This window comes from Pelophylax lessonae (assembly GCF_965119305.1).
Source record: "Pelophylax lessonae genome assembly, chromosome: 13".
NCBI classification, from domain to species: domain Eukaryota; kingdom Metazoa; phylum Chordata; class Amphibia; order Anura; family Ranidae; genus Pelophylax; species Pelophylax lessonae.
Window position 1 is genome coordinate 131,638,450 of NC_138780.1, and position 24,612 is coordinate 131,663,061.

The following is a 24,612-nucleotide window of genomic DNA, read 5'->3' on the forward strand; positions in this document are numbered from 1 at the left end:
GATTGAAAGCCCACTCTGCAGTGAACAAACCTCTCAGAGAAAGAATCAAAAACGCTAGACTAACCTTTGCTGAGGAGCATGTGTGGACAGAGGAGAACTGGTCTTTAGTGATGAAAGCAAGTTTAATATATTTGGGTCTGATGGGAAACCTTATGTTCGTCATCAAACTGGGGAAAGACTGAACCCAACGTGTGTAAAGAAATCAGTTAAAAGGTGGAGAGGGAAGAGTCGTGGTTTGGGGGATGTTTTCTGCAGCAGGAGTTGGGTCTCTTAGTGCCGGTTCACACTACTCCGACTTGTCAGGCGAATTGGTCGCCTGACAAGTCGTGCTCCATTCTGTGCAATGGGAACCGTTCTAATAGGAGCGACTCAAGTCGCTCCGACTTAGAAAAAGGTTAATGCACTACTTTTGGCCGAAGTCGGAGCGGCTTGCATTGACTTCCATTATGTGAAGTCACTGCAAGCCGCGCCGAAGTCGCGGTGCACAGCGACTTGTTCAAGTCGCCCCAAAGTAACGTCGCCATAGTGTGAACCAACTCTTATACAGCTACATGGCAGAGTGAATGAAAATGTTTATCAGAACCTTCAATACCATGCGGTTCCTTCTGTGGGTTCATCACTTATCAGCGCCAGCAATGCCCCGTCACACAGCAAAAACAGGTAAAGCAGGTAAAGCAGTTTCTTGAAGCTGAAAACATTTAAATAAAATGGCCAGCCCAGAGTCCTGCTAAACCCAACAGAAAAACCCTGGAAAATCCTTGGTGACTAAGTTATGGCCAAGAAACCACTACAGTCACCAAACTGTGGAAGAGACTGGAACAAAATTGCACCAGAGCAGTGTGAGACTAGTGAGGTCCTGTGGTCACAGATGTGCTGAAGTCATTTAAAGCAAGTACCTGTACACTTCCTACTAATTGTTGATCGTTGTAACCTTCAGGAATGTTAGTTGTAATCTTTCTCTGGGCTACAGTTATTGCGGTTCTCCAATTTTGATCATTGTGTTTTCTACAAAAGAAATGTTTTTTTTGTTGAAGTGCCTTTTTAAAAAAAAAAAAACAATGTTCTATATGCATGGTATAGCCACAACAATGTGTGTGTGTGAGAACCGATGTAATTTATGGTATTCCTATTACATGTCTTCTACTACAGTAGTGCTAAAGACCATCTACTTGCTACATTCGCATCACCCTTTCAGTGGCTTAAAGTGATTGTAAACTATCACCTTTAAACCCATTCAGTTTAAAATAGAAATAAAAATCAAAAGATTTTTGTATAGATAAAGAAAAAAAAAAAAAAACAATTAGATTATATAAAAACTGGATTTTTGTCTTACCATAAAATCATTTTCTCTGATGATCACTGGCAGACACAGCTCCAGATCTTCTTGACCCTTGGGTGTATGCTGACCCCTACAGGAGTAGGACACTAGGCGGAAAAAAGTTTGACTATGCCTATGGGCAGTCCCTGGGGGTATACCGCTATAGGTCTTCAGTTTTGAAACAAGCAGTGTCAGAAGAACATAAAACCCAACTCAATAAATGGGCGAGTGCTGTGTCCGTCAATGAACATCAGAAAAATGATTTTACAGTAACACAAAATACAGTTTTCTCTTTAGTTCATTGACGGACACAGCTCCAGATCTTCTTGACCCTTAGGGCATCCAAAAGCAGTGTCAACATGAAGGGGTGGGAAGAACACCGCAAAAAAAGAAAAAACATTTCCCAAAGGCTAAACATAGCCAACCAGGTAAAACAGAAGCTCAACCAGGAACAAAATGGAGCTCACCCGACAAGAAAACACCCCCAAAAGAGGACTTATCCTCTAACACCGACCTGCAAAACCTTGCGGCCAGAAGCAGCTGCAGATGCCAACACATCTACCTTATAAAATTTTCCAACACATCCACCTTTATAAAATAAAAGTGTGCACAGGTGACTGTCTGATGACAGAAGGCCCAAGAGGCACTAAGTGCCCTTGTAGAATGCGCCTTAACAGGGAAAGGAGGATCCTGACCCTGCACAACTGTCAGTCTGATCCATCTAGAAATGGTCACAGCAGACATGGCCAGCCCCTTACAGGGTCTATCTGTAAGGACAAAAAGAGAACTCTATTTTCAGAACGACTCAGTCACCGCCAGGTACACCCCAATTGTCTGAATCACATCCAAAGAATCTAAGGCAATCTCTTTAGGATGCTTAGGACACAAGGAAGGCAACACAATGTCTTCATTTAAGTTGAAACCAGAAACGACTTTAGGAAGGAACGACTGGCAGGGACGAAGCACCAATTTGTCTCTGAGAACCACCAGATAGGGTGAACGACAAGACAACACAGCCAATTCCGACACCCTGCACGCAGAAATAGCCACCAAGAAGGCTACCTTCTGTGACAGAGTAAGCAGAGAAATCTTACAAAATGTTTTCATAAGGCGGTTTCTGAAGAACTGACAGCACCAAATTGAGGTCCCACGGAGGTAACGGAAATCTCACCGGGGAAGCCAGGTGGCAGACCCCCTGAACAAAGGTGGGAACCAAGGTAATTGTGGCCAATGGGCGCTGAAAGAAAAATCGCCAGGGCCAAAATCTGGCCTTTAATAGTACCCTAGGGCAAATGCTGATCTACACCTCTTTGGAGAAACTCCAAAAAACACGAGACAGGAAAAAGGAACAGGGACCCCTCGAGACTGACACCAAGCAATGTACGCCTTTCCAGACTCAATGATAAATCTTCCTAGAAGTAGATTTTCTAGCTTTTACCAGCGTAGGAATCAACGATTCAGACACCCCTCTATCCTTCAGTACCTGGTTTTCAGCAACCAAGCCATTAAATCCAGTGATTGTAAAGCAGGATGGAAGATCAGTCCTTGAGCTAACAGATCTTCTCTGAGAGGAAGACTTCAAAGGACATCGACAACCAGCATCACTAGGTCTGCATACCAGGACCTGAGAGGGCAGTCCGGAGCCACTAGAATGACCAGAATCCCTTCTGCCTCGATTCTTCGCAGGATCTAGGCAGAAGAGTTATCGGGGGGAATGCGTACAGACGATACTGGCTCCAAGGAGCCACCAGAGCTTGTGGTGTCGGCTAGAGGATCCCGAGACCTTGCTACGAACCTCTGCACCTTCCTGTTGAGATGAGAGGCCAACAAGTTCACTTCGGGAGTCCCCCACCAGAGACAGTGGATGAAATACCTGGTGGAGAGACCATTCTCCCTGATCCAACGTCTGCTGACTAAGGTAATCTGCCTGCCAATTTTCTACCCCTTGAATATGCACAGCAGAGATGGCTGGAACGAACCGTTCTGCCCACCTTAGAATGCCGGCTACTTCCCGGGCCGCTAGGACACTTCTGGTGCCTCCTTGATGATTGACATATGCCACAGCCATGGCATTGTCTGATTGAATCCTCACCAGGGGCCCCTGCAGACGAACCGTTCATTGGGTCAGGCAAAGGATGTTGATCGGCAGGCTTGACTCCCCCAGAGTCCAAACCCCCTGAGCACAATCCGTGCCCAAGACACCTTCCAACCCTGACAGGCTGGCATCCGTGGTGACCATCGTCCAGAACAGGGGGAGAAAGGATTTGCCTGTCGATGTGCCGGAAAGCAGAGCCACCAGATCAGGGATCCCCTTGTATCCCGGCTCAACAGGATCAGATTGTCTAGAGACTGTGGGTTCTTGTTCCATTTGGCAAGAATCTGCTTTTGCAGAGTTCTGGTATGGAACTGAGCATACAGAATCACCTCAAAAGGTGGAGACTATAAAGTCAAGCACTTGCATACAAGTCCTGAGAGATGACCGGCGGATGGAAAACAGGAGCTGTATCGCATCCTGCAACTTCTGGAGTTTCCCCTCTGGAAGAAACACCCGGGCTGGGCAGTGTCCAAGGTCAGGCCCAGATAGTCCAGCTTGGTGGACAGGACTAGAACAGAACAGATTTTTGGAAATTCGGTTTCCATCTGAACTCTTGTAGAGTTTGCCCTGAAATGTCCAGACTGTCTTTTAGGCATTTGGAGACACTGCTCACAGAAGGTGGTTGTCCAAGTTCCCCAGTACCGCAATCCTCTTCTGCCTTAGCAATGCTAATATGGGGGCCAAAACCTTTGTGAACACCCGAGGAGCGGAGGCAAGACCAAAGGGTGATGCCACAAATTGATAGTGCTCCTCGCCCATGGCATATATTGGGATATGAAGGTAAGCGTCCTGGATATCGCTAGAGGCCAGGAAAACCCCCTGAGATGAAGGGATTCCACTACCGTGCGAATGGACTCCATTCAAAATTTCTGAACCCGCACCAAGCGGTTCAAGGCCTTAAAGTCCAGGATTGGACGGACCTTGCGTATCCTTCCTGGGCACAGTAAACAGGTCTGAATAAAACCCCTGAAAATGTTCCGATTCCAGAACCGGTACAATGACCCCCTGTGAAAGCAGATCCTGTACCGCCCCAAGAAGACCTCGTAGGTGATCTGGAGCTAGATACAGGTTGGAAGGGAAGAACCTTGCCAGAGGCAAGGACTGGAACTCGATCTTGTAACCGGACCGAATCAACTCGTGGACCCATTTGTCTTACTAGGCAGAAAAAAACAAACTGAAGACCTATAGCAGAAAGTGGGAGTATACCCCCAGGGACTGCCCTATAGGCGTAGTCAAATTTTTTCCGCCTAGTGTCCTACTCCTGTAGGGGGCAGCATAAACCCAAGGGTCAAGAAGATCTGGAGCTGTGTCCATCAAGGAACGAAAGAGAAATACCTTTTTTCCCCCCTTTTAAAAAAGAGCATGTTCCCTCTCTTCACAGCTGCATAAGAGCTGGGGGGAGGAGAAGCAGCAGCACACTGAGCTTGTCAGTGAATGGCTGTGCAGCGGGGCAGTGTCAGCACAAGTCTGATTATTAGAGGAGAGCACACTGAGTTTCCAGCATAACTAGAGAACTGACTATGCTGTGCTCCCCTGCTTAGTGTGGTCAGTTTTTAATCGGAAAGCAAAGGGGACTAGCAGAAACATCCGGGGATTTCACATAAAGGAAGCAATACAAAGAACAGGAAACTTTCTCATGGTACAGCAGGCACATATCAGGAATATGAAGTGTTGGGCTAACAAAAGCTTTAAAAGGGTAAAAACACATCAAATTGATGGCATACAAAAGAAGTCAGGTTTCCCATATTAGTTTAGGACTCTGACCCATGGGGAAAATAAAAAAGTGTTTTTGCATAAAGTTAAATTTTTGAAACACAGAATAAATTTAGTTGAACGTTTTAAATACAAAAAGAATAAAATGAATACGAAAAATATGATCCCACCTAGATTTACCCTAGGGTTTTTTTTCAGTTGGACATGATTTTTAGTACTCGTGGAAAGCCTCCCAGGGGGGTATTCATATAAAATAGAGTAGGGGCACTACAGTACACTAAAGATCCCCCAAAAAGTTCCATGATTCTGCAAAGAACCCTCATTGCCACCACTTGTGACAATGAACACTAGCTCTAAGCACTGGAAACACTGGTCTTGAAGAACTATGTAGCTAAACAGCAAGCCTTGTCCGAAAATGCAGCTAATACTTTGCTGCTGACTTCTAGATGAAGGGGCCATGTGCTTTAAAAGCTTGCATGCTCTTTCACTACAGTTTTTCATTAACGCCATTAACCTAAGTTTTTGTTATTCTGACGCACAAAATGTACAGCAATCCAAGTAACATAGTATAGGCTATCAACTTCATTTTTGCCGCAAACTTTTTTCAGCAGATTCTACAAAAATGGCCAGCTGTTACCTTTCATGAGATGACACCATGTTCAGTAACAGCTTATAGAAGCCACATTCCTTGCTTATCACAAAGTGCCTCCTCTTACAGGCTGCTGACCAGTACCAGAGATGGCTTAGTGGAAAGTTTAAAAAGGGATTAAAAAAGACTTTTATACAAAAAAAAAAAAAAAAAAAATCGTAGCAGTCCCAAATAATGAACTACCAAAAGCATCTTCAGAGCTTAATGGCTCCCATGTGACATAAGCGTGGTAGCCAAAGAGGTCTCAAATCCAGTTACTACGTGAAACAAGAACCTTAGAAGTGTTGTAAAGGCAATTTTTTTTTTTTTATCCTAATCTGCTACATTTCTTTGGTAATAATAACCCAAATCAGTGTATTTTATTTAACCACTTAAGCCCCGGAAGATTTTACCCCCTTCCTGACCAGGGGGTATTTTGCGATTCGGCACTGCGTGACTTTAACGGCCAATTGCGCGGTCGTGCGACGCTGTACCTAAACGAATTTGACGTCCTTTTTTTCCCACAAACAGAGCTTTCTTTTGGTGGTATTGGATCACCTGTGCGATTTTTTGATCACGCGCTATAAACAAAAAAAGAGCGTCAATTTTGCAAAAATAATATTTTTCACATTTTTTTATATGAAATTCCCCCCCCAAAAAAAGTAAAAATCAAAATTTTTTAACATTTTCGGCCAATTTGTTTTAGGCTACATACGTTTGGTAAAAAAAAAAAAAAAAAAAAAAAAAAAAATCGCAAAAAGCGTATTTTGATTGGTTTGCGCAAAAGTTATCGCATTTACTAACAAAGGGAAAGATTTTTGTCATTTTTGTTGTTTTTTTTTTAACGCGTAATGGCGGCGATCTGCGATTTTTTTTTGCGGTACTGCGACATTTGGGCGGACAGATCGGACCCTTGACTGACATTTGTGACACTTTTGGGGTTACCAGTGACATTTCTACAGTAATCAGTGCTATACATATGCACTGTTACTGTAAAAATACACTGGTTATGAAGGGGTTAACTTTATTTGGAAGGGAGGGGCTGTGTGTATCCCTAGGGGCGTGCTTTCTACTGTGATTGGCTGTGGCTTGAGCTGTAAGGACACTGATCAACGGATCTACATACTAGATCCGTTTGATCAGTGTCTTTACAGCGAGGAGAATGACAAGCATCTTGTTTACACAAGCTGCCTGACATTCTCCCTCTCCCCCGCCGATCGCCGAGTGACCGGCGGACATCGGGTCCGCTGGTCACACGCGCGGGGGGGGTCCGTGACCACGCGGGAGCGCACCTCCGGGGGCGGGCGCTCGCTCCCTAGACCCTCACAAGCTAGTGACGTAGCCCTACGTCACTTTGCCTGTGAGGGGCTGACTGCCGACGTAGATCGGCGTTAGGCAGTCGGCAAGTGGTTAAAGTTCGAGTGTCTACAAACTACATATTAGAAAATTGATCAATCCTAATGTACTGAACGGATCTAACTTCTTGAGGCCCTAAAATGACAGGACAGTACAAATTAGAGCTGCACGATTCTGGCTAAAATGAGAGCGTAACATCATCTTTTACATCAAACAAAAAAATTGGGCTAACTTTACTCTTTCGTTTTTTTTTTTTTTTTTTTTTAATTCATTAAAGCAGGACAATGGCTTCGCATACTAGCACATTATGAAATACTTACCTTAGAACGAAGCCCCCACACGGTCGCCCGGACACCGATGAGGGAGCTGACATGTTCCCTCAGCGTCTCTTTCGGCTTCAGCGGCTCCGGCGCTGCGAGTGACCGGAGACGCGATGACGTTGTTCCCTGTCCAGCATGATACACCGGACCTTCAGAGCGCATGCGCCACTGGTGTCAGCGGCTGCATGCAGGGTAAATATATCTTCTAAACCGTGCAGGTTTAGGCAATATTAATTTTACCTACAGGTAAGCCTCATTATAGGCTTACCTGTAGGTAAAAAATAAAAAGCAGAGTATACTACCGCTTTAAAGTGTATTTCTTTTCCCCCCATAAAACTGCGTTTGAAAGACTTCTGTGCAAATACAGTGTGACATAAAAGATTGCAACGATTCCATTTTTTCGCTAGGGTCTCTGCAAAAATTTTTTAATTTTCTAGCAAATCAATACTGATTTTAACTTGTAAGCAGCAATTGTCAGAAAAAGGCTTAGTCTTTAATTCCCGGTTCACACTGAACTTAGCCGCCCGACAAGTCGCGCTCCATGGAACCATTCTAATCGGAGCAACTCCAGTCGCTCCGACTTAGAAAAAGGTTCCAGCACTACTTTGGGAGCAACTTGCATTGACTTCTTAGAGAAGTCGTTTGCAAGCCCCGCTGAAGTCGCGCTGCACGGGGCGGCTTCAGAGTCGAGCGACTTTGAAGTCGCCCCAATGTGAACCCAGCCTAAGAGGTTAAACTGCCCTCACTTACAGTCAGAAGTTCATTGCTTTGATCTAAAAAAGAACAAAATTACAATGTAAGTAAACATTTGCCGGGGGTCTTTTTTTTTTTTTGACAGCTGTGAGAGAGCAGAGAACGGCTCTGTAAGAATCGAGAACCTGCCGTTTTAAATCGTGAGGGGGGGTGAATCGAGAGCGTGATTTTTTTTTTGACCATTAGGCTCCTTTCACACGGCCGCTCCGTGTGAAAGGTCCGCTGCGGGACTTTTTTTTTTTTTTTACCACGGAGAAAATGACATTTCTGTCATCCGCTCCGTGTGCCCGCATATCATCCCATCCGTTTGCGGATGATATGCGGACATAATGTAAGTATATGGCACTGCGGATGTCAGCGGATGACACCGCTGACATCCGATTTTCCTTCCTTTCCGTTTTTTACACGGAAGAAAAAATGGGTTCTGTTCCATTTGTAAAAACGGAACAGAACTGAATGGAGGAAAATCGGGTGTCAGCGGATGGTATTCCACTGACACCCGCAGTGCCATTCACTTACATTATGTCCGCAAATCATCCGCAAACGGATTGGATGATTTGCGGACACACGGAGCGGCCGTGTGAAAGGAGCCTTAACGTGCAGCTCTAGTACAAGTACCACTCAAATGAGTCTTTTGAACATCTCATTTCTTTGCCAGGGCCATGCCATTTTTTGAAAAAAAAATAAATAAATAAAAATTGGAAATAAAAAATAATTTTTTATTTTTTTTAATTTTTAACACAAAGTTGACAAGTTATAAGAGGTTTCTAACACACAGGCAATTACAGCACAAAATACATTCGGCTACTCCTCCGGAGTACAGCATTCCATGGATTTGTACTCCAAATCAGACAATTAGTGCTCCCGCCTCCCTTGTCTGTCATGCCAACAGAATACTGGGATGTATAAAAAAGGGGATTCACTCCAGAAATAAAGAGATTATTCTCCCACTCTACAAGACTCTGGTCCAGTCACATCTGGAGTATGCTGTCCAGTTCTGGGCACCGGTCCTCAGGAAGGATGTGCTGGAACTGAAGAAAGTCCAGAGAAGGGCAGCAAAAATGATTAGGGAAATGGAGGACATCAGCTATGAGGAAAGGCTACAAGCACTGAACCTATTCTCTCTGGAGAAGAGACGATTGAGGGGGTATATGATATCAATGTACAAATACTGTACTGGCGACCCTAGCATAAGGAACAAACTATTCAGAGAAAGGAGATACAATAAGACACGTGGCCACTCACTAAAACTAGAGGAAAGGCGGTTTAACCTTAAAGTGCATAAGGGGTTCTTCACTGTAAGAGCGGTAAGGATGTGGAATTCTCTTCCACAAGCAGTTGTATCAGCAGGGAGCATTGAAAGTTTCAAAAAACTATTAGATGGGCACCTTAGAGACCACAACATACAGGGGTATACAATGTACAACATACAGGGGTATACAATGTACAACATACAGGGGTATACAATGTACAACATACAGGGGTATACAATGTACGGTTAAAAGCAAACACACACACACACATCATAGGTTGAACTGGATGGACTGATGTATTTTTTCAACCTCACTAACTATGTAACTATGCTGAGGATTTGAAATGCCTTCTCACTTGTGTAAAACTAGACATGGCTGGCTCTGGTGACACCAAACTGTTGCGACAGTGACACTGGGACAGATGTGGCTGCACTGGCGTGGCCGATCAGGACACTGACGAGGCTGCGCTGGTGTGGCCGATCAGGACACTGACGAGGCTGCACTGGCGTGGCCGATCAGGACACCGACGAGGCTGCACCGGCGTGGCCGATCAGGACCCCCGACGAGGCTGCACTGGCATCAATTCGACTTGTGGCTGATTAGGGCTCTGATGTTGCTGCGCTGTGTGTTTACATACAATAAAAATAAGACGTAAACACACGGTGAGCCTGCACAGATCAGCCCTCCTTTCCCCACGTGCGGTCTCTGTGTGAGGAAAGAAGAGTCAATAACCTGCAAATCAATTGTTTGTTTACACTGACAGCTGTGATTAGACACAGCTGATAACATGGTAAAGGGCAAAAAGCACACAGTGGTTCCAGAGCGCTCCTGATACATGCCCCATGGGACATGCCCATGGGAGAAAGTCCAGGTATGCCCTCTCAGCACTTGGGAGCAAGGCTGACACCGTATATTGGCAATACTGTGGCCGCAAGTGGTTAAAACTGGGTCCGGAATATCCAAACTCTGCTACTGAGGTGAAGTTGGGAAAGACATACACCATGGCAAGACTGAACACCACAAAAAGGCAGCTATCCTACATCAGCAAGGTCTCTCCTTCAAAACAGACTGGAGTTTCAAGCTGTGCAGTTTAAAGGGGAGCTCCAGTCAGATTTGTTTTTATTAGAAGCCAGCATTTAAAAAAAACTGTAGGAATTGGGAGTGGGTACCTGTCAAAACAAGGTACCTGCCCCCCCCCCCCCCAAAAAAGTGCCAATATATAAAGAGGAGGGTGGAGCTCTGCTTTAAGCTCTTGAAGCGCAAAGAAACGTGGAACTTTAAGGACCATAGACCGAGCGATCGGCCACAGAAACCTAATGCGGTAGATGAAAGACATGTCATGCTTACTTTCCATTCGACATCAAAAGATGTCTAGCAATGCCATCAACAAAGAACCAGTGGGACCCAGGTACGCCCATCTGCTGTATTAAGAAGTCTGTCCAGTGTGAGGAGTGGTCTTCATGGAAGAATTGCATCCAAAAAGTCATATCAGGAAACAAAGCTAAGCAACTCAACTATGCATTAAAACTTAAGAACTGGGATGCAGAAAAATGGCAGCAGGTGCTCTGGACTGAGGAGTCAAAATTTGAAATATTTGGCTGTAGCAGGAGGCAGTTTGTTTGCCAAAGCACTGATGAGCAGCATAAAAATGCATATGCAAGCAAGAGTGAAGCATGAAGTTCCTCGCAGGTTTGGTGCTGCATTTCTGAAAATGGAGTTGGAGACTTTGTCAGAATCAATGGTGTCCTCAATGCAGGCAAATACTTATCCTTCATGCCATACCATCAGGGAGGCATGTGATTGGGCGATAATGTGTTCTGCAGCAGGACAACCACTCCAAACATACAGCCAATGTCATTAAGAACTATCTTCAATGTAAAGAACAAGGAGCCCTGGAAGTGATGGTTTGGCCCCCACCGAGCCCTGACCTCAACATCAAATATGCCTTTGATTAGATGAAGAGACAGAAGGATTTGAGGCAGCCTACATGCACAGAAGATTTGTGGTTAGTTCTCCAAGATGCTTGGAACAACATAGAAGAATTGATGCAGTTTTTAAGGCAAAGGGTGGTCAATCTGCAAGAAGACATGGAACGTTTGCCAAAAGTTCAAGCATATCAGAATTAGAGATCGACCGATTATCGGCAACACCGATATATCGAGGGCTGATATGCACTTTCCCTGATATATTGGAATCGGCCATTGGATTTACCGATATTTTCATGATGTCATTGCGTATGTTGCGCGCACACGTTCTGCCTTCCAACACTGTCTCCCATGCCTGCGCGGCCCATATGTGACATAATTTCACCGCGCGCTGCACACGTTCTCTGGCCTAAGACTGCCTCCCATGCCTCGGACAGCCTCGTGTGCAGCCAGCTACAATCCGGTCTAGTCACTGTGCCAAAAATCCACCCACAGGCCCTGACCTCAGCCACTCACCACAGAGTGCCAGCCATCCAACCCACAACAGAACAGGGTGCCAGCCGGCCAGCATCCAGCCACAAGACAGCCACCGTGACCAATGATCACACACACAGCAGCCACCCACAACAGGCCAGGGTGAGTGACCCCAAGAAAGCCAACCACCCACGACCGTGTTCCAGCAAGCCAACCACCCACCACAGGGTGCCAGAAAGCAAGCCACCCACACTGCCAGGCGTCAGCCGCCAACCCACAACAGGGTGCCAGAAAAGCAAGCCACTCACACTGCCAGGCATCAGCTACCAACCCACAACAGGGTGCCAGCAAGCAACCCACACTGCCAGGCATCAGCCACCAACCCACAACAGGGTGCCAGCAAGCCACCCACACTGCCAGGCCTCAGCCACCAACCCACAACAGGGTGCCAGCAAGCAAGCCACACACACTACGAGGAGTCAGCCACAAACCCACAACAGGGTGCCAGCAAGCAAGCCACCCCCACTGCGAGGCGTCAGCCACAAACCCACAACAGGGTGCCAGCAGGCAGCAAGGAACCCACACTGCCAGGCATTAGCCACCAACCCACAACAGGGTGCCAGCAACTTCAGCAAGCCATTTTTTTTCATCTTTTTTGTGTCTTTTTGGGACTATTTCTCGTCTCAACCTTCTCCAGGAAAAGCAGCAGTGTGCAACACATGTACAAACATAAGCATGGGATCAGTAACTGCAAAAAAACAAAAATACCTCAAATCTTTGGGCCCATCTAAGAGTTCATTATATTGAATTATATCATGCAGCACAGAAAAAAAAACAAAATGAATATCAATGTGATTTCGAACGAAATACCTCTTCCACTATCCCAGGCAACAATAACAGATATATTTCTGGAAAAAAAAAAAAAAAAAAAAAAACAGGTGTCACTGTCTAGTTCATTGTCTAGATTCAGATGGAATCTGAATCTACACACTGAAGAGTGAGAAGCTACACACTGAAGAGTGAGAAGTATTAGCGAACACACACTGAAGAGTGAGAAGTATTATCGAACAGAAATGCTGGAAAAGATTCACCAAAAGGTCGTGGACAAAAGTAAAAGGCTATGCTGCAACCAGAGAATGCTGGCAACTCACTCATTCACAACTGACTGCTGGTCAGGACAAACAAACAGAGTCAGATGAGACATTAATGATTCTTACATGCCACTTCATTGACAGCGGATGGACAAAAAGGCAATTGGTGTTGGATACAAAAGTGATGCAAGGATCTGACACTGAGTACAGTAGAGCAATGTTTTTAGGCATACTTGAAGACTGGGGAATCAAGAAAGACAGAGTGATGCTTGTGCTACTTCGAGACAGTGGAGCAAACCTGCATAAAGGAATGAGGCTTGATGATATGTCATACCTCCATGTCATGGCACACAACACCCTCCAACTTTTAAATGATGGTCTGTCAAGCCAAAGAGCTTTGATTGATATGTTTTGAGAAGCATGAACAGATTAAAAATGTTGTGCTTGCAAGTCTTTTGAATCCTCAATATAAGAACAATGCTTTCTCTTCTGATGATATATTGGCAAAGGCAAAACAATGGCTGACATAAGATATTCAACAGGAGGTTCCTGCCGAAAAGACAAGTCCAGATCACTATTTTGATAATATCAAAGAGCAGCATGCTGCACAAACAGAAAAATGTCCAAAAATACGTCAACGAACAGAAGAGAATCTTCTTCATTGTGGTCGAATTGATCAGGACATTTTTAGCATTTTATTGGGGCCTCATGCGGAGGATTCAATTTCTTCTGAATCTGCAATAATGAGCCTGGATGATGAACTTCATCTCTATTTGAAGGAACCAGAAATTGACAGAAGTGATCCTCTTCAGTGGTGGAGAAACAATGAGGCACGCTACAAAAGACTTGCTTCCCTTGCTAGAAGATACCTCTCTTTCTCTCTGCTCCCCTGTCCTCCTCTCCTCCTTAGCATGTTTATGAAGTGGCAGCATAATATGAACAAAACTGAAGCCCTTTAGCAGGTGACCATGGACATGCTAAAATGTTCTGCAATCTGCAGTATAATATTGTTCTACTTAACTGGGAGTATTGAAAAGAGCGGTGTCCACTCAAATCTACTGTGTAGCTGTTGCCTAGCTTTTTTTCTAGCAGTTTAGCACTGACTACAGTAGTTACAGTGAGTGCCCTACTGCAGAGGTAGTCCACTGACTCCAATCCACTGTCTAGTTGTTGCCTAGCTTTTTTCTATCAGTTTTGCACTGACTTCAGTAGTTGCAGTGAGTGCCATACTGCAGAGGTAGTCCACTGACTCCAGTCCAATCCACTGAGTAGCTGTTGTGTTGTCTAGCTTTTTTTCTAGCAGTTTTGCACTTACTGCACTGCAGTAGTGATTTAAAATTATTTCAGTGATTGAGTGCACTACTGCAGCAGTTTATTATGCATTAATGCAAAATCAGAATAATGTGAATCTAAATGTCCCTGCAATTGAAGATTTCCTATCAGTTCTCATGCAGTTAAGGTGTGAAGAACGAGCCCTTAATGTTAAAATTGGTAATAAACAAAGCTTGATATGTTCAGTAACAGATTTGTGTCGAAATTTGTGTTCATTTTGCAAAATTTTAAATGTATTAAAATCCGGCCAATACAAATCTGCTATGGCCAAAATATCGGTATCGGCAACGAAAAAACTATATTGGTCAATCCCTAATCAGAATATCATGTATTCCTGGGCCAATTGAGTGCAATAGGACCACAAGGATACCCTTCTTCTCAATCCTGCAGGCGAGGAAGAATCTGGAGGAACCTAAAAGGTCAGTTTAAGCTGATTCTACGGCCTCACCAGAGCATCCATTACAAAGATTCAAGGGTTCCTAAACCTGGCAACAAACCTGTCTAGTTTGTTGTATCTGGCCACTACAGGATCCAAATCTGAAGTCCCCCACCTTTGGCAAAGAGCTAAAAAGACTTCTGGATGGGGAGCCTATTTCCCCCAGCTCAAGACACTGACAATTTTGAAAGTCTCGAAGCCAATTTTCCATGCCTGGGATGTGGACGGCATTCAGGGGCAGAATGTGATGTTATGAACAAGAGAGGATCTAGGCTGCTCCAAAGAGCATCAAACCTGTGGTGCCTCCATGATAATTAATAAGTCATGGCGATGGCATTGTCCCAACTGTATTCTTATTGGGTGTCCTCATAATAGAGGATTCCAGCACTGAACCTTAACTGAATTCTACCAAGTTACAGAATGCTGTTTGAAAATAGAACCTCCCCTGACAACCAAGCCCACTGCCTTGAAAAGGTGTTCAGGAGTGTTCCCCAGCCCAACAGACTGGCATGCATGACTTTGGAAGAAAAGGTTTGCCCAACTCCAGTACCAGATTGGTGATCCACATCAGGGAATGTTAGGCCTTTGGGTTTAGATGCATTGGCCAGTCCTGGGACTGAGTCAATTTGTCCCAAGCGCCCAGAATGTTGAGGTGTAACTGTCTGGAGTGAAATGGGGCATATGGCACTGCCGCTAAGGAGGCTACCATTAGACCCAAACAGTGGCTTTAGAGTAGCTGGGTGATGTAGAAATCATCTTTGAAGAAATTGAGAAAATCGAGAGAGAGGGTGTTAGAGAAAAAAAACCCTCTCTCAGTAGAGAGAAGAGGTCTATCACATAAGGACAGTAGTAAAAAATTGAGGTTAGCTGGGAGTGGAAGGAGTTCTACAGAAGCATGTCCCTGCAGCCTTTCTTGTCAGTGTCCAATCACCTATAGGTAGTTGCATATAACAGTCAAAATTATTTAAATGAGAAGTACAACCACAGCTCGTTTACCAGTTTTCAGCAGACAGCAGGTTGAAACCAGCTGTCTGCTGAAGTCCCAGAGCCAGTCCAGGCTGGGGCAAGATTGCGTCAAAGTCGGGATCTATCCATAACCCTGAATCAGCATCTGGCTCAGTCTCAGTGAGCCGCTGAGAGGCTGAGCCAGGCGCTTCTGCCCCCTCCACAGCCCTGTGAGCAGAGAGGCAGAGCAGAAAGCCGGTGACTGACAGTCTCCAGCTCTCTGCTCACAGAGCTCTAAGAACAGAGCGATCAGCAGGTTTTGATCGCTCAGTTCCCAGTCTTAGAGCTGGCAGGGGATAAATGCAGCATTGGACTGATGCTGCATCCACCTAGGGAAGTATGATTTTGGAAAAAAATAAATAAATTCTCTTATATAGAAGCCTTTGTTACCCAGTATTTTACAATCAGGAAATAAAGTCAGCTCTTACTAGCTGGCATTATTCTCTGTACTTTGCACTGGTTTTCATTATCAAAGTGTAGATTTCTTTTTGTTGTTGTTTTGGGGCAGTAAGGAGGCCCAAGAACTATTCCACTGAAATGGTGACTTTATTATGGCTTTGTCCCTCTTGGAGATATTCCACACTCCAGCCAGCCATATATGGATGGAAATTAGGCCAGTTCAGCAGGGACTGGCTGAATTTTAACCAACGTATGGGCACCCTGGCTGTACATAAGTCGACTTATCAATCAACTTGTATATAACCAGTCTGTCTGGTTTTTCCCAAATGATTAGTGCTGCAGGCTTCCACCGGCAGAACACAATAGAGCTGTGGGGGGCATTCCCCAACCAACACAGACTGGGTTGATGGGGGAATTGAGCAATTTGCTTTTCCTTCCAACCACCTACTGTCCTAGTGACAAACTGGTTAGTTCGTTATTGCAGATTCTAAGGCTGGCCATAAATTATACAATTTTCCTATTCAATTTCCTTTAGATTTACCTTCAACCCTGTAGCGCAAGGCCCTGTCTGATTGCATACAAACTTGTTTAGGTTGGACCTCATATTATATGGTTTTGGTAAATCTAAAGGAAAGCTGTACAGTACAAGTAAAATTGTATAATATATGGCCACCCTTAGACCCATCACTCCTGAATATGCTAAGACGTTACAATAACTTTCTTAAACTCACTGTGTCACTGTCACTCTCATAATCAGCCCCAGTGTTGTAACAAACAAAACATTGTCCATACACCTGCAGGTGAGCTCAGAATGCAGAGCACTGCCAAAAAAGACAAGGTAATGCAATAAAGACTAACCCGGGGATGCTTGAAACTTAACCTCAAGCTCCATGCAGATTGTTAACCCACTATACAAGTGAGATTTTTAGGGGCATTCTGTATGTACACTAGGTAGAGAATACTCCTAGCTGTGCAACGTCACAAAAAGTTCAGCTTTGCATTCATGTTGCACGTTTGTGATGTTGCATTCTCTTGCAAAGGATTATCTATTGGAACTTGTGATCAACATAAGTGGTTTCTTTAGTCTCATGCTCCTGGCAAGTGTAATGATGAGGCCTCTGGTACAAATCTATTCTAGGTTTGAACATATGCATAGTCTGCTGCAGGTCCAATAATGTCCCAGTTCCTCCACTACAGCCCATCTATACAAGGTGTTAATGTTGCCTTGGTTATTTGCAGATATACAGTCAAAATAAGGATGCTGGGGCTACATCTGGACTATATGGTTTCTGCAATTAAACTTCAGCTATACAGGAACTGACGTGCCGCAAGCATCACTGGGAGGTCATGATATACTCTGACCACATGCCTTTCACAATTTGTGTGTCTAGCTGTTCACTGTGCTAACTGGCTTCAAAGACATTGATGCAAAAATGCAACAAAGGACTGCATGCACCACTTAGGATTTGCCAAGCTTTCAATACCATGCTCTGCAGTTGATGCCCATTGGATAGGTTTGTGCGGCTGGCATGCTTTTGACTTGCAGCTCCTTTTTTCCACCCCTTTAAGACCTTTTTGAAAATATTTACAACGGTCTATAATTAGCAATTTTCTTTATTGTTCCTCCTTTGTCTTCCTTGTATTCGCTTTTGACTTATTCTCTCATTTACCCTTTTATAAATTGGCATGGATTTATTTCTTTAGAGATGCAATATTGTCTGGATATAGTATACCCTGATTTGCAGCCTTCCTAAATTAAATAGATTTACAGGACTTTATAGGTCATTCAAAGTCATAGAAGGTATTCCACTTTACATTGGTTCTTCCCAATTTTTTTTTTAAAGGCTTTTACCTTAGGGCAGTTATTTAAATAAAGCTATTTTTTGTTATTTTGGTATATCTCGTACATTTGTGGTACATCTACAATTCATTATTTTTCCTTGTTTCCCTGTGGATTAAGACTGGCTTTTTTGGGAGGGCACCTAAAGCTTTATAAACCATTGACCTAATGAATTAACAATTACATGCGTCATCAGTGAACAAATTTTCTTTTTGGAAAAATACATAGGCTGGCACTGCTGGTTGTATCATCTGAATATGCAATGCAATTGCTTTTATGTTGGGTATTATCTCATATCAGTGACACAAAGTACTGAAGCTAGAAACAGCCAAGCAGAAGGTCTGTAATGGCAGCCCATCTAATTAAACTACATCAGGTTGACTTTCAATGAAAAAGTAGCCTAATTTGCATGTTCACAGTATAATCACAATAAAGGTTTGTTAGATACATGTATTTACCTTTGCAGTCCACTCTATGCTACTGATGTCAAAGTGGTTTATTCTGTCCCTGCAAGGAAAAAAAAAAAAAGTCATTAGGTAAGGATATTTATTATTAACGGACATTAGACAATGCAAAGGTTAAAAGGGATACAATTCATCGAAGAAAGGAGCAATATTTCGGTATGCTAAATGATTAGGGGAAAAAAATACTTTGTTCTCTTTGCCACGTGGCAGGTGACAATGTGCTTAGGTATTGATAATCTATTTTTACATTTTATCAGACAAGCAATTTCTTTTTAAAACACTGAAGCCATGCAGTTTTAGCAGTTTCTCCAGACAGACTGTGCTCTACATTCATTCAATATCTCATGGAAAATTTTCCTTTTTATAATATTATATAAAACCTCCAACAAACTTTGCAATACGTCATACAAAACCTTGGTTAAAGAGATAAGCAAATCAGTTGGTAAATTAGGCAAATCTCATCTTCTCAAATGTCTCAATTCACTCAAATAGGCAAAAGGTAAAATTTCATCTGTGCTGTAGTTTTGAATCCAGTCGCATGCTGGACAAAGTACATTATCCAGGCAGATTTAGGAGTTACAAAAAAAAAAAGAAGAGGGAGGTTGGTGCTACTGATCTAACCTTTTTTGCAAATTATTTTTCTGCTCATTTCTACAGCGATTAGTACACATCATTGCCTACCTTGGGCTCAAAATCTAAAGGACACCCTGTTAGCAGGGTCACTTGTATACAAGAACATACCTGCTAAAATAAAAGGCAATATACTGTGCTTCCCCTTCTAGCAGCTTAGGTGTGGAAATGCCATAGCTTTGCTGCTCCCGGGCACTGTAAGTATTTGGTTGGTTGAATACCTATTACTCCTACCGGACGCTGTGAATTTAACAGTCAGCCGTTGGAAGGAACTACAGCATGCAGCTGAGGGAGCAGGTATCCCACGCAAACTGAAGTGTGGATTACATGCCACAGCCAAATAGCAGCAAAGCGATGGCTTGTAAAAAAAAACATGGGCCATAAGAAAGGCAAGTATCAAGCAGGTGGGTTATTGTATAGAAGAAACTGTTTGGACAGGGTTACTAAGGCCTCATTCACAAGGATGCCATCACTTAAAGTGTTAACTGGCCATTTGTTTATGTGGATGAGGCCATCAGGAGCTCAACCTATGTAACTATGGGGATGCAGTGGCTGTGCGGACAGAGCCATCCGTCCTTATATTACAAAAATAAATAAATTGATGTGAAAAGGCCGCAAGGTCCCTCAGACACAAAGGACAGTTTTAGGAGAAAGACAATATAATGGTAGGTTTGTGGACTGTAGAAAAAACCAACAAAGGGAGAAAATTCAACCTCCATGCAGATAGTGTCCTTGTAGGAAGAAAAAAACCGCTGTGCTGAAAGCCAAGAGTGGTTACTAGGCATCTAGCAGGCTCTCTTTTGCACTGATGAGAATTTACATGGTTAAGGGTCCATTCACACTAGCGCGACTTGGTCGCCTGACAAGTCGCGGTCGGTCGCTCGCCATTGAATAGTACAGGACCCGTTCTAATAGGAGCGACACAACACACTCCGACTTAGAAAAAGGGTCCTGTACTACTTTGGGGTGACCTGGAGGCGACTTGCATTGACTTCAATTATATGAAGTCCCTGCAAGTCGCGCCGAGGTCGCGGTGCACACAGGTCGCCCCAGCAAGTCATGTCGCGCCAGTCTGAATGGGCGCTAATAGTCACCATAGAAATGGACCATGGCCCTGGACTTGTAGAGCACCTGTCCGCTAACTACACGTGCCAAGGTGAGCGTCTGACACAGGATCCAGTGCCCAAAACAAACGCTACAGTGGGGTCTTGTTACAGACCCCAATGTACACGCCAAGGGTACTGCTAGTAAGATTGCTTGATGGCTAGAAAAACATAATCCAGAGGCAAACAAACAGATTCAGCACCCAAGGACACTAGCAAAAATACAACAAAAAAAAAAAACTTAAGCGTCACTGAGTTTGTAAGATTATATGGTATGTTCTGGGGTGGCCCTACTAAGCTTGACACTGTTCACCTGAATGTAGCTCAATATAACTTTAAACCAGGGCTTGACAAAACTGCTTTGAATCTAGGAGTCAGTTAAAGTTAGGAGCCAGGTTTTTTTGGTATGGACTCCATGACGACTCCGCTCAGGGGAACTGTCAGATTTAACTTCTGCTGTCATATATTGATTTTGTGAAGAAGGCTGCACATAGGGGCAGGTGGGAGCAATGGGTGGGTGGTGGCTCATTTTGGGGGTGCGGCTAATCGCCTTCTCTTTCTCAAGTCTTCCCAGAATCAGCATCGGACAATTTATGTACGCCACGCCACCATACATGGGGCTCACATTTTGTTAAGAGGAAAACCTGCGCTACTGGACTATACTGGGTATAAACAGCCACGTGAAAAAAAAAAAAAAAAGGATTAACAAAACATCTGCTATCCTGTTTTTGATCACTTTAAAAATTCTTTTAAATGAAAAAAAAAAAAAAGAAGAAGAAGAAAGAAGAAGAAAGAAGAAGAAAGAAGAAGAAAGAAGAAGGAAGAAGAAAGAAGAAGAAAGAAGAAGGAAGAAGAAAGAAGAAGAAAGAAGAAAGAAGAAGAAGAAAGAAGAAGGAAGAAGAAGAAAGAAGAAGAAGAAAGAAGAAGAAAGAAGAAGAAAGAAGAAGAAAGAAGAAGAAGAAAGAAGAAGAAGAAAGAAGAAGAAAGAAGAAGAAAGAAGAAGAAAGAAGAAGAAAGAACAAAGCAGAAAAAGAAGAAGAAAGAAGAAAGAAGAAGAGGGGGGTATCTATTAGCGGCTTGCACTTGTTTATTAGCACAGGGCACTTTAGTAAAGAATGATATATATTTTTTTTTTTTCACATGAATTAAGTAATATTTGATACATTGCACAGGGTATAAGAGCCGGTTCACATATGAGGGACCCGACTTGCCGGGGCGACCTGTGAAGTCGCGGTGCGCAGCTCGCACCGCGACCTCGGAGCGGCCGGCACGGACTTCATATGATTGAAGTCAATGCAGGTTGCTCCAAAGAAGCTCAGGACCCTTTTTCTAAGTCGGAGCGACTTGTGTCGCTCCTATTAGAACGGTCCTGTGCTACTCTATGGCAGGCGCCCCCCGGCGACTTGTCAGGCGACCAGGTCGCCTGACAAGTCGCCCCAGTGTGAACGGGGTCTAAGCGATATAAAAACATACTGTATATTTTTGTAGGTTTGCACATGGGATTAGCGCTCCCTCCCCCCACTTTTTTTTTTATTATTATGGGGGCTAACAATAAATTGACTGTATCCCCTTGCTGCAAAAGGAAAATTAACAAAGGAACTATGCAATAAAAAGTCTGGAGGACTACTAGACTCAGCAAGACTGCTATGGGAAAAAATAGAATATGATAAAGCAAGAAAAAAAAATAAAAAAACTAAAAAACAGATTTATAAATTTAGCATTCAATTTATATAAAATAATAAGAATAATAATTTGCTGTGTGTAGTGTGTGCCTGGGCTAGACATGCTAGCAGGCAGGGGATTACCTCCTCACACACTTCCAGGCACTTCACCGCCTTCCTGAGCCGCCACACCCTCCTGCAATACCCTGGAGGAGGGCAGCAGCAGCAGTGGCCAGGGATCCCCAGCTGGACTTAACTCTGCTAGCTGCTCACTCCTCCCACTGAGTCATCGGCTGCTGCGCCGCTCTCTTTTTGCTTCATCCCCGCTGCCGTCGCCAAGCAGTGCTCTATGTCCGGAGGGTCTACGAGGCCCAGGACGCCACCACCTTCCCAGGCCAAGACCCTGTAGCTCAATCTGTAGCAGAGGCACCCATCACTGACAGAAACCTAGGTGCCAGGGCGCGGTTTCTTGTCGCAATGGCGACCTGATGTCTGGAATTTTTCAAGCCCTGCTATCGATAATGGTTTAACCCCTTAAGGACCGGAAGGTTTTACCCCCTTAATGACCAGGCCATTTTTTGCGATACGGCACAACCTTACTTTAACTGACAACTGGTCATGCGACGTTGTACCCAAAAAAAATTGAGGTCCTTTTTTTCCCCAGAAATAGAGCCTTATTTTTGTGGTATTTGATCACCTCTGCGATATTTTTTTTTTTTGCGCTATAAACAAAAAAAAAAAAGAGCGACAATTCTGAAATAAAAAAACAATATGTTTTACTTTCTGCTATAAAACATTCCCAATGAAAAAAAAATAAAAAATGTTTTCATCATTTTAGGCCAATATATATTCTGCTACATATTTTTGTTAAAAAAAAAAAAAATAAAGTGTATATTGATTGGTTTGCACAAAAGTTAGTGCAAAACCGGAAAAAATGTATGTCATTTTTATTTATTAATTTTTACTAGTAATGGCGGTGATCAGCGATTTTTAGCTGGAATGAGACATTGCGGCAGACAGAACAGACACCTGAAACTTTTGGGGGGACCAGTGTCATTACTACAGTAAGCAGTGCTAAAAATATGCACTGTTACTGTACTAATGACACTGACAGGGAAGGGGTTAACGCCAGGGGCAATCAAAGGGTAAAATGTGTGCCTAGGGGTGCTTTTTTAACTGTGTGGGGGTTGTATTCACTGGATGAACACAGAGACCTCCTAAATAGGAGGAACACAGGATCCCTGTGTTCATCACTGACAGAACAGCCGTCTGCCGTGTTATGTCTCCATGGCGAGCGCTCGAGTGCCCGGTGGACATCGCGTCCAACGGACCCGCTGATTTGCTCCCCCCTCCAGCCAATCAGCGCTACTAACTGCTACACGAAACGACGTATAATTAGGTAGTTTCATGTAACAGAGCCGACCTGCCACAGTAGATCTACGGTGGCTGGTCCGCAAGTGGTTAAAAATAAGTCCTGCGTCTTGAACCTTATGATTGATATAAGGGTTTTTGACTTACCTATAATATCCTTTTCTGGGAGTACAGGGCACAGGCTTCTTTATATCAGTAATAACAGGGCTGCTGTTAGAAATCATGGGGCCCCATACAGCCTGACAGGACACAGTTTACTATGCTTCAGTGGTGAATGGACACAATGAGTGATCAGGGCCAATCGCTCACTGTGCTCATTTAAGAAAGGAAGAGGCCGGTAAATAAGACATATTTACCACACACTCCCTGCTCTGTCCTGAAACATCCCCTGTGTGCCCTTAGCAGCTTCTGTTGAGAGAAGAGCGAAGCTGGCAATGCTGCAGTGGAGGGGGGCACACAGGGAGGCCCGAACAGCAGGGGGTGGAGACACCGATACCAATCCCCCTGCAGTGCAGTCGGAAAAAGAAAAAGGAGGAGGACAAGCCGGCAGAGATGCAGGGAGAGCCACAAAAGTTAGCAATAAGGCAGTACAGCCATTACTCCTGCTCAGCAGGTGCCTGGACCTCTCCTTTGAACTGATGGGGCCTGGGCTCGGTACAGAATGGCTGGCTGTACTGCCTTATCAGTGGCCTAGAGTATTAAACCCAATAGCGAACATTATAATGCAGCATACTAGCTTATAAAAATTGTGAGCTGGCATTTGGCCCCAATTAGTGTATCTAAATCTGCTAGTACATCTAATGCTGCTCTACCCCTAAACGGACAATGCTGCTATCCAAAGGGGCACCTGTGCTCTTTCACTCAGAGTAGAGGCAATCTAATACAGGTGGTGCTGTCAGATCACCAGGTGAAAACAAAAAAGGGGAAAAAAACCTTTAAAAATAAATAAATAAAAAAGCCACAACATTTAATAAATTGGTAATCTGAATTATATAAAATTTTTGGTTTTGGCTTTAATACTGCTTTAAGTTTGAACCATGGGTTATATGATGCCACCTCCAGTGAGGACCTTGGCAAACAAAGCCGTTCGGACAGCCCATTTTACCCCTCTCATTCCTCCAGCGAAAAAAGCCATGATGGAGGAGAGGGTGGCAAATGTCCTGTAGTCCAAGAAAAGGATTTTACAGGCAAGTGAAGAATCCTCCTTCTGAATCATTTAAGTCTTAGAAACATAGAAGAGTGGACGGCAGAAAAAAAAGACCATTTGGTCCATTGAGCCAGCCCCATTTTTGATATTGATGCAGGTTTTTAATTTTGTGGTTAACTTGTTTGTCCGAGTACAGATCCATGTTTGTCCCAAGCGTGTTTAAATCCCTTTACTGTTGGCCCACTCCCTAACACTACTGGAAGTCTTTTCCAAGCATCAACTACACTGTCGGTAAAAA

At 43.9% G+C, this 24,612-nt stretch overlaps 1 protein-coding gene across 3 annotated transcripts in view; it reads right to left on the reverse strand.

Annotated features, from left to right (window-relative positions):
• The window catches only part of NUMB (NUMB endocytic adaptor protein), a 211,229-nt gene that overhangs the window by 87,805 nt on the left and 98,812 nt on the right, over positions 1-24,612 (reverse strand). For all 3 annotated transcript variants that reach the window (XM_082275025.1, XM_082275026.1, XM_082275024.1), the window contains exon 2: positions 18,397-18,445. The gene's annotated coding sequence lies outside the window, so the exon portion shown is untranslated. The remainder of the gene's footprint in view (positions 1-18,396; positions 18,446-24,612) is intronic.